The sequence below is a fragment of the Propithecus coquereli genome, unplaced genomic scaffold (genome assembly GCF_000956105.1).
Source record: "Propithecus coquereli isolate 6110/MARCELLA unplaced genomic scaffold, Pcoq_1.0 Scaffold2, whole genome shotgun sequence".
Classification (NCBI taxonomy): Eukaryota; Metazoa; Chordata; class Mammalia; order Primates; family Indriidae; genus Propithecus; species Propithecus coquereli.
The window spans coordinates 3,411,638-3,422,752 of NW_012144966.1; the positions used below are offsets into that span (position 1 = coordinate 3,411,638).

At 49.1% G+C, this 11,115-nt stretch overlaps 1 pseudogene; it reads left to right on the forward strand.

Moving 5' to 3' along the window:
• The first annotated feature begins 596 nt into the window (after nucleotides 1-596).
• LOC105809687 lies at nucleotides 597-7,014 on the forward strand (annotated as a pseudogene).
• Nucleotides 7,015-11,115: the final 4,101 nt, after the last annotated feature.

The following is an 11,115-nucleotide window of genomic DNA, read 5'->3' on the forward strand; positions in this document are numbered from 1 at the left end:
AGTGCCTGCTGCTATAGGACTGCCCCGATGGAGAAGCTGCTGCCCTGTGACCACCCCACCAAGGAAAAAGGCTACCAGCACGGCCACTCCGCAGATGCCATTTAGTCACCATTTCTTCCAAAAGAAACCTCTGCTACCTGCCTTGCCAGCAAAGTGGGTTCTGTAAGGTCCTTCCCTGCTTCCAAGTCAAAGTCTCCCACAGGTAACTTGACTGGGGTCCCCAGCTCGTCAACCTGTGCTGTAATGGCAGGGGAGTTTGTGAATTTCCTCCTTTCTTCTTGGTGACAGTGAGACTCCTAAAGCAGGAAATTTCCCAAATAGAGTGAAGGTGAGTTTAAAAGTTGCTGGACATCCAGGAAACATGGCAATTACCTATTTTACTCAACTCCTTAGCTAACCCCAAGACCAACACACACCGTCCACTCATGTTGAGCACAACATCAACAGCAACAACATTCTCCTGCCTACCACAATCCAGCTCTCCCTGATGCAAGCTAAAAAGGCTCCTCTTCTGTCTAAAATGGGGTAACTGAAACTCAAACTCAAACCAGTAGTGGGGCACAGTTCCGGGCAGGGGTCTGCATAGCACAGCAGCTATGGCCAGCTGCATGGTGCTCAACAATGGCACCACGATGACCATCCTGGGCTGGGCACCTGGAAGTACCCTCCAGGCCAGGTGGCCCAGGCTGGGAAGGTAACAATTGACATCAGATACTGCCATATCGACTGCACGTACATGTGCCAGAAGGATAACAAGGTGGGGATGGGCATCCAGGGGAAGCTCAGGAACAGGTGGTGAGGAGTGAGGAGTCTGCATCACCAGCAAGCTGTGGTGTACGCACCCTGAGAAGGTTCTGGTGGAAGGAGCCTTCCAGAATGTGCTCAGCGACCCACAGCTGGACTACCTGGACCTCTACCTTATTCACTGGCCAATGGACGTTAAGCCTGGGAAGGAATTTTTCCCACTGGGCAAGGCAGGCAACGTGGTTTCCAGTGACACAGATATTTTGGACACATGGATGGCCATGGAAGAGCTGGTGGATGAAGGGCTGGTGGGAGCCATTGGCATCTCCAACTTCAACCATCTCCAGATTGAGAGGATCTTAAACAAACCTGGCTTAAAGTATAAGCTTGTGGTTAGCCAGATCAAGTGCCATCTGTACCTAACTCAGAAGTTAATCGAGCACTGCCAGTCCAAAGGCATTGTGGTGCCTGCCTACTGACCCCTTGGCTCTCCTGACAAGCCCTGGGCCGAGCCTGAGGACTTCTGAGGATCCCAGGATCAATGTGGTCTGCAGCCAAGCACAATAAATCTCCAGTCCAGGTTCTGATCTGTTTCCCCCTGCAGAGAAACTTGGTGGTGATGCCCAAGTCTGTGACACTGAACACATCGCTAAGAACTTTAAGGTCTTTGACTCTGAACCGAGCAGCAATGATACAACCACCTTTCTCAGCCACAACAGGAACTGGAGGATGAACTGAGTCATGCCTCCCACCAGGATTACCCCTTAACGATGAGTTTTGAAGCTGTGGATGCCTGCGCTTCCCAAGTGACCCACACCTGTTTTTCCTGCCTCATCTTCCTTGCAAACGCAGTATGGCCTGTGTCCCTCAGCCATGGGACCGCGACCTGCAGACTTACCAGTGAGGGCCTGTCTAGCTTAACGTTGAGTCTGAAGAGAAGTGCCGGTATGGTAGAAGCCTCTTCCAGTTTTCTTTGCCCTTCATTTTGCTAAGCTGGGGACAATACAGCCTAAAGATCCTTTTCTGACAAGGAGAAGCAAATTCTCCAGTCAACATAGTGCCACTAACAGTTGAGTGTTGACTCCGGGAACCGTAATCCTTTTAGCCAGACTTCTCTTCGCCTCAATTAAAAAGTGCTTTTGTGGGGAAAAAACAACAGTAGTGGCCCCTCAGAAGTCAAAAAAATGAACAAAAAAGTGAAACCATCTCATCTTTTATTGGAGAAAACTGGCAAGAGTGTTCACGGCGTAAAACCTGTGGGGAAAATTGCTTGGTGATTGAAGGATTGTCACGCACCCAGCGAGTACGTCTCCTTTTCAGCCGGCTCGTCCCTTGCCTCATGCAGGGGAGAGGAGCTATCCCAGAACCTCCTCTCCAGTTTCCTCACAAGGGATTTGGATTCTGGGTGTCACATCTCTGGAAACAGAGCTTCCCCCTCGTAAGGGCTCAAGACATAGTTGTCCAGACTGGCAGCGTGGTGGACTCTGAGCACTGACGTCCATGCTGCGCAGCCCTGAGGCAGACTGTGAAGTTCCGTTTCAGGGCCCACAGCCTCTCTCCCCCACCCCCTTCCCTAAGCTGCTCTCCAGAAAAGGACCACGGTAAAGCATGAGCGGTTATTCACTCTTAGCTGTTTCCCTTGGAATCCTAGCACTTGAAGGTCCCTCAGAGATGGCATCCTGTGACCCACAGGCTGAGGCTCAAGAGTTTGAGAATGCTGCCCACAGCCTCACAGGAACCCACAGCAGCACTGGTACTAGGATCTACTTTTCCATTATCCCACCTCTTGTTCAAGGATATTTGCATTTCACTAGAGGATGAAGACTTAAGCCAAAGGACCCTGTTGTGAAATGTGTGTCACTTTGATCCCTCAAGCCCAGGGTTGCTGAGCATCAGCTCAGTGTTTCCCAGGAAGCCACTGGAAGGTCAGGCACAGGGAACACAGTGGGCAGCCCCGTGGCACCTGCACCCTGACAGCCACCGGATGCCCTCCACTCACAGGCAATTCAGACCTCCAGGCTAGAGGAAGGAAGCCCACTTTCCAGGCCGTCCAGCCCACAGCTGTGAAGTCTCAGTACCCAGGGGCCACAGCGGGCATGTTTCTCTTCCACTCCTAACACCTGGGGAAATGCCAGCCCCTCTGGCACACCAACCGTGTTCAGCTTCTGTTACCTTCTCAGTTAGCAGAGCATGTGTGAGAGGAGGAGAAGCCACAGGACTCCAAGTTTCCTCCTCTCTGAAGGGAAGGAGATGAGCTGTATCATCTTTAAATCCCTCCTGGGCCCAACCCCATGAGAGTCCCAGCGGAGGAGGAATTGTCATTGAGGAGCCCCTTATATAATAAATGGGCCACGGAGAAAGGTTCAGTCAGGGCTTCAAATCTTGTAGGCTGTGAACTCACCTGAAACGGGACCAACAGTCATGGCTCTGATGCCATCAGCCGAGACGTTCAGATGACAGTGCTGGTTTATTCGTGGTGTCAGGTGGGGAACTCTCTGAGACTCCATGGGGCCAGGAATGTCTGTCTCATGCTGTCTGCACTGGCCTTTGCCCATTCAGTACTCAGAGAGCCAAGAGCAAGGCACAGGGCTGCTACCCCACTTGGGGACCCACCAGCCTTTCTCTCTGCTCTGCTGCACCGGTTGCCCCCAACGTACCCCTTCGATCCCATCACTCAGCTGAACAAATGCTGCAAGCCCTCATTTGATTTTTTAAATGCATTTTTTCATCTGATTATTGGACGGATGTCAATCTATGCAAACGAGTATTATGACCCTGGTGAAGCTGAGGCCCACACAGTCCGGTCTCAGAGTAAGACCAGGATATGCGAAAGATAGTCTAGCCACCAAAAAGAAATTCAAGATAACTCAAGATATTTCTTGACCTTCCTGAAGGAGATGGGTGTCAGGCAATACAGCTCACAGCCCTCCTTCTCTCTTCCATCTGCTTCTTCCTTACCCCACCAATGTTCTAGCTTCTCTTTCCTCTGAAATCTTGGGGGAAACCTTCTAGAACACTAGTCTGAGTGCTTCTCATCCCTCTACCCCTTGGCTTTCTGTGTTACCAGGGCTCCCAAGAACCGGGCTGGTGACACAGAACCCTTGCGGGGAGGTAGGAGGGCAGCACTCACCCATCAGGACAGGAGGACCAGATATCGACTGAAGCAGATACATGTTCATCCAACACATATCTGGGTCCACTTCCTTTGGACCCACCTCCTTTTCTTCTTCTTCTTCTCCTTCTCCTTCTCCTTCTCCTTCTCCTTCTCTTTCTTCCCGTTCCCCTTCCCCTTCCCCTTCCCCTTCCCCTTCTCCTTCTCCTCATCCTCCTTTTTCCTCTTCCTCCTCCTCCTCCTCCTCCTTCTTCTTCTTCTTCCTCTTCTTCCTTCTTCCTCCTTCTTTCTTCTTCTCATCTGAGAATCCACCTACTTTTTCTTTCTAAAAAGTACTTATAAATTTCTAAATTTGTTGTAGCACCTCGGGTAAAAATATGGAAGGTGAGTGGCATCTGTGGAACAAAGGTAGAAGAAACCCCAACACCTGTCTAAGGTCATACCACCCAGAATGTGCCTGATCTTGTCTGATCTCCGAAGCTAAGCAGGGTCAGTCCTGGTTAGCACTTGGATGGGAGAAACCCCAACACTTATGAAAGAAAATTGATGTGAGTAATTGGTGGGTATTATTGACATGAAGAGAAGACAGGAAAGAGTTGGTTGTACTCAGTGCTCACATCTATTATGCTGAATCAGGCTCAACAAATAACTATAAAAACATTAACATTTACCGTGTTGATTATATGCCAGGTACTTTACACAAAAATGTTCCAATTATTTCTCATAACAACTCTGCCAGGTAGTCTCCCTCTGTTTCAGAGAGAGACTTTAAAGCTCAGAAAAGTTAAACCATTTGCTCAAGGCCTCACGTGTTCATAAGCGGTAGAGTTAGGATTTGAACCTGGGCAGTCTGACTCAGAAACCACACTTTTAACTTCTACCCATACTCTCCTGCCTCCTCACAAAGACAGATTCCATTTGGGAGGGTGGAGAGGGAAGTATACAGAGAGTCAAACAAGGCCACGGGGCACGTGGGCAGGGCCCATGCTCTCTGCACAGAGAAAGATAGGATCTGGGGAAATCCCACTGTCACAAGACACACACTGCTTGGGAAATGCTGCATGGGCACTATCTTAGTCAACATAGGTCAACTGCAACAAACAACTGCACTGTATTAACAACTGAACACAAAAGTTTATTTCCTGCTCATACAAACTCTAAGCAGACATTCCTGGTCAGGCAGGTCTCCTGGGCTCCTCTTCCACACAGTGACTCAGGGATCCAGCCCTGTGCCCCTTAGTGACACAAGGTGGGAAACAGAATGAAAGAAGACTTAAGAGGGTACTTAACCACCTCATCCAAAAAGTGACACATCACTCAGGCTCATATTTCACTGGCCAAAATTAAGGACATGGGATGGGATAAAGGGCTGGGAAAAGGAGTCCCTGGTTTGTCAGCTGCTTCTCAACACTAAGTCTATATTCTGAAGATCAAAGAGTCAAGGAGACCACAACTTTCAGGGGTCAACTAGCCATTTTAATCACAAGCACACTTGAGAGGAAGAGTAAGAGTGATTATGATAGTATGGAAAGTGTGGTGAATGGCACATGAATTTCAGCATTATACAGGCTGCATTGGAAGTGGGGTGCCCCTGGGATTTAGGCTGGGTGCTTCTCTTAAGGAGTGGATCCAGGAGGCCAAGCCCATTCCCCAGGCATCTGTGGCCTTCTCAATCCGGGCCTAGGTAAATTGATTGGGGTCCACCCTGGCATCCAGTCCAATGTCACCGAATCTGACCCCAAAGGCAGCCTTGCCAGAGATTTGGTTTCTGAGAGCAAGGCCATCCTTCCTGTGGGTTTAGCTAGAATCAGTTATGCCTGGTCACATGACTTACTGAGGTTTTTAATAAGCCCCTGTTGACTGGCCACTCTGGGAGTTCAGGCAAGAAGTACTGAATCCCAGGATGAAAATCTGCAGACTACAGACATTTACAGAAAGAACTTGAATAAATGTGGCTGTCAGAAGGGAAACGGGCCAGAAAAAAGGGTGGATGGATTCTAAGCAAAAAAAAAAAAAAAAAACACTGGACTGTTCTCAGAGTCATATTTCAAATTCCACGTTTTTATGTCTTTTTTTTCCAAATTGTCATTAATTATGGATTGTGTGTCTCTTGGAAGTTTGTTAATATTGTTAGTTTTGGAAAGACGTTTCCTGCTTCTTTTCCATATGCAACTATTTATTTGGTCAGCTGGTTCTCATTGCTGAGTGTAGGTTCAGTGGTCCTGCTGAAGGAAAATCAACTGACATGCCTCAAATGAAAGTCGAATAAATAAAGAAGAACTTTGATTCTTGTATTTCAGGAGTAGAGGAATACAGTATTGAATCCACTGGGACCCACCTCGCCTCTCTTTAAGAAAATGCCCCTAGATGGAAATAATAGTGGATTTGAAAACATCTGAGCTGCACATTTCCTGAAATGTCAACTCTCTTTCCGTATACCCAACATTTGTACTTGGAAAATGGGCTATGACTACCATTTAAAATATCCCTCGGAGGAAATCTGCAAAATTTCCCTTAGTTTCCAGATGAGGAAACAGACCCTAAAAAGATAAGCATCTCTCCCAAGGTCAAGGGGAGAGCACAGAATTTGGAGGCCCTGGTCCCCAATTTCTGAATCCCCTGGTCAATCCCACCTTTGGGCAGCCACTTTTCCTGCCAAATGGCCAAAAGGACTATAGGATAGACTCACAGACACCTAGAGAGTTGTTAGGGGAACTTTTAGAATAGTTGCAGGAATTTCCATTTGAAAGTAGTGCTCAGTGCCTTAGTCATTGTTATAAACAGTCACACTAAAAAGCCCCCAGAATGCCAAGGTTTACCTTTATTTGAAGCCTTTCTTTGCCTGCCAGCCCCACTCCATCTGGCTGCTGTCCTCTGGCCCCACCCCATTCCTCCGCTATGACACACCCTGCAGCTCTCATTTTAGCACCCAGCTTCCTCGGTGGCCTTCTTGATGCCCCTCCCCTCCTTGGCCTCGCCAGGTGGCCCGCTCCCCTCTGCGCAAGCACAGCCAGCCTGAGCGAGCGGGCCTCCAGTGCCCAGCTGTGGGCTGTAGTGGGCCAGACCGGGCTGAGCTGCTGCAGCAGGTTGGTGGCACACAGCTGAGTCGGCGCAGCAGGAGGTCACGACCTTGGCTGCAGGGGCAGGTGCAGCTCTAAACCAGAGATGGTGTCAGAGGCAACTGCAGAGCAGACACAGCTGCGGTGTCACGGAAATGGGCACTTTGGACATGAAGTCAGAAGTGCAGCCTTCAAATCCTGCCTCTGACAGTTACCAGCTGTGTGACTTTAGACAGATGGCTAACTTCTCTGAACTTCAACTTCCTCATCTAAAAATGGAGGCCACCATAATATTAGCTAACACTTACAGGGCTCTGAATACATCCCTGATGTTGTTCGGGCACTGTGCGTATATTAACCCATTTAGACATCACACCAACGCTATGGAGTGTGTACTATCATTAGGCTCAGTGTACAGTTAGGGAAACTGAGGCACAAAGAGGTTTACTAACTTGCCCCAGATCTCATGGCTTGCAGTACTGAGCTGGGATTTGAACCCCGGTGGTCTGAGTCCACTATCTCCTAGGGTCGCTATGAGGTCATCTTCATAAAGCTTCTAGCTCAGTGCCTGCCACAGAGTCAACACTCAATAAAGATTTAGAAGTAAAAGAGGCTTGATGTAGGGGGTGGACAGGGATGGGCGTCAGCAGAGGAAAGAGGCCGAGTGGCACATGTGCGCAGCCAGGCTGCACGGAAGACAGGGGTGGGCTGCACAGACAGGCCAAGTGGGAGTCCAGGTTTAAATCAGGCCCAAGGTCTGAGCCTCACTGTTACTTCTGCTAGGAAGCCTTCCCCGAGCTTGTGTGACTGAATGAGGAGCCTGTCCTCTAACATATCCCACAGCATGTGGGCCAGACTCCCATTGCAGCACCTGCCACACTGGACTCTAATTGCTTAAACTTGCTTTTTCTCCCTAGTGTGGGCCTAGGGAGAAAAAGCAAGTTTCTCCTGCTCAACTTTCTGTCCCCAGGGCCTAGCATCCAACCTGACACATAGTAGGTCTCAATAACTCTACTTGGATGGATGAACGAATGAATGAACAGGCTCAAAGGGTATCTGGACAGCAATATTCCTACCTCTAGTCCAAGCATGTCACTCCAGGCATGGGTGGATCAGGGCGGTGGCTCTCTAGGGCTCTGTGGGGCCTTATGTCTGGGACTGAAGCCAGGATGTCAACCACAGCTAGACCATGTCAGGGCCTGAAAGAGAACCTTGGCAGACCCACCCACACCCTTAGGCTTCTCTGCCACCTCCAGCTTGGACCCAGCAGCCCCCGCAGAGAGTGGCTGGAAATGGCACTGGGAGATCACACTTCTGGAACACACCCTTTCCCCTCTCAGGGTCTCCAGGCCTTCCCAGGGAAGTTTACATCATGTCTAGAGAAAGGGTACCACAGATATGCTCCTCTCAGCAGATTTGTTAAGTAACAGCTTTTCGTACCAAGGTCCATCCCCACAAGGCAGACTGGGGTCACCTGTCCCAGCACGGCCATCTCCAAGACTATCTTCCCTCCTTCACCAACTCCTCCCACTCCTTCCAAGGCTGTGGGGAGCAGCTCTCTCCAGGGAGTCTCCATGGGAACCTCTAGGGGAATTCCGAGCCCCACTGATTGCCTGTCGCCTGCACTTGGCTTCTCTAACAGTTGCTCAAGAACACTGGCGCACGGATTGGGAGACTCAGCACAAAACCCCTTGGTTTTCTTCATTTTCCTTCCCCAGGGCAACTGCCCCGGCCAACCCCCAGTACTCAGGAATGTGCCTGATTGTGTAAGCTGGAGACAGGCAGGCCAAGATAGAAGAGGTTTTGGCACAAAGTGTAAAATCAATGCATAGTCACCTAACAGACCCAAGGTCAATTTTTATGGTTTTAATTTGCAGCTTCTATCAGGCCAAGCCACTTCCACAAAGCAAAGGCAGGCAAATCATAGCAGCCACCAGGGCACTGAGCACAATTTCCAGGCTTGGTCCTTCTCAGTCGGGAAAAATGTGGGTTTGGAATTTGTACCTCCAACCTGTTCTCGTTGCACTTCCTTTTCTGGGTGTAAGATACAGCAGGAAACACAAGTCAAAGCAGTCCATTGTGCCGGAGAGATTCAGGTGACTCTTGCTGGCAGAAATAAAGGACTTCCTGCTAACCTATTCTCTGGAAAATTCAGTGCATGGAACATTTTGAGCAGCCCTCAGATATCCAGCAATAATAAAAGTTCTTCATAATGAAATTGTTGTGGGATACAAGGAAAAGTGCACACGGGATTCAGTGAGGCTGTCCGTGCAGGTGGGGTTTGGTAAAGGTGCGGCACACGCCCATGACACTCCTGACTGAGAGAGGGAATCAGGCCAGGCTACGGCTCAGCTGAGTGGGCAGCCATCTCCTTGGTGTGATCTGAGGGGCAGGGGAGCATCGTGACACTCAGAAGACTTGGAGCCCAGCCCCAGTGCTACCCGCAAGACCCCACAAGTCACTATCCTGAGTGATGGAGGTGATAGCATCTGCGTTACCTCGTGGGATGGACATGTGGTTGAAAGGAAGTGGCAGAGTCTAGGGGGACTGTGCCAGCTATTAAGCTCTGGTTTCTTAGCACTGACCCCTGTCTGCTCTAGGCTACTGAGGCTGGGACTCTGCAAACCACGCTCCTTTGTCAGCTGCTCCCTGTCACTACTGCCAACAGTGGGGAGTAGCAGCAGGACAAGTCACAGAGCAAGCAGAAGCCAGCAAGGCACCTAGAACGCAACGTTTAAGGAGACATTTCCTCTCAGGGTGCACCCTGCACTGGCACAGCCCTGCTGAAATGCCCACAGAGGTGGGGCAAATGCTGTCCCTTTACGCTCTCCAATTTACAAACGTGAACCTCGGTCTCACTTATACAGAGCCAATGTCCTGAACATCCAGGGACAGTTGTTTTAATGACTTAGGTCTCTTTTTTCCCCTCCGATAACAACAGACAAGTTGCTATGAATCAGCAAAGGAGACTTCAGGGCTTCTATGGCTGCAGAAATTTCTGAGGGTAGTCCATGCCTCCTGTCCCCAGAGTGGGTGCCCCGGGGCTGAGTGAAAGCAGGACAATCTGATGCAAGTGGCCTGGATCCCGTCGCTGTCAGGGTTGTCTGTGTCCCCCGCCTGGCCTACACTGGCCTTCCAGAAGGAAAGAAAGTAGGGCAAAGGGCAGACGAGCAGCCAGCAAGGATGGGCTTGGAAGCAGGAAAGAAAGAGTGCAAATTGCTGAGGAGAAGGAAAAAGAGTCACGTGGGGTTCAGAGGCGTTGTCTGCCCAGAGCGATCAGCAATTCACGTGGGCATTATTATCCCAGCTCTAGTGAAATCATGATTCCATCTGGTCTAAGGAAAATGAAATCTATAGTGTTTAATGATTTTGTTCCCACAATAACACTAAATGAACAAACAACATCTTTAGCTCTGCTTGGAGAAAAACAGAAACCGTTGTAACCCGAGTGATGTTTAAATATGAGCTCACTCTCTGATTCAGCCCTGCCTGGCTCAGCCCAGACTCACTGCTCTAACTAACCAGCACGGTATTGACATAACAAATGCTAAATCATTACACTGTTGATATTATGCCCTGGGGCATCTTGGTTACAACTGCCACGTGATCTTTGTGTCTGTGTTCCATCTAAGGCCTAACTTCAGTTAGCCAAATCCCACAGACGGCTGTTTAGGGCCAGAGAACAGAACATGCAGTTGATTTCTTTTCCCTATGCAAGTAAATGATAGAAACAGACCAAATACAATAGCTTTCAGAAACATTCCTTATCTTACACTGTTTAACATGCAATTTAGAAATAGACTTTTTTTGTCAGTAGTACTGTATTAATTTCTTAGGACTGTCAAAACAGAGAATCACAGCCTGGGTAGCTTCAACAACAGAAATTCACCTTTTCACGGTTCTAAAGGCTAGAAGTCCAAGATCAAGGTGTCAGCAGTGTTGGTTTCTTTTGAGGTCTCTCTCCTTGGCTTATAGACAGCTGCCTTCTCTCTGTCTCTTCACAGGGTCTTGCTTTTGTGTGCGTCTGTGTTCTAATCTCCTCTTATTATTAAGGACATCGGTCTTACAGGATTAGAGACTCACCCTTATGATGTCATTTAACCTTAATTACCTCTTTAAAGGCCCTGTCTCCAAATACAGTCACATTCTGAGGTATTGGGGATTAGGACTTCAACATACAAATTTTGAGGGTGACACAAT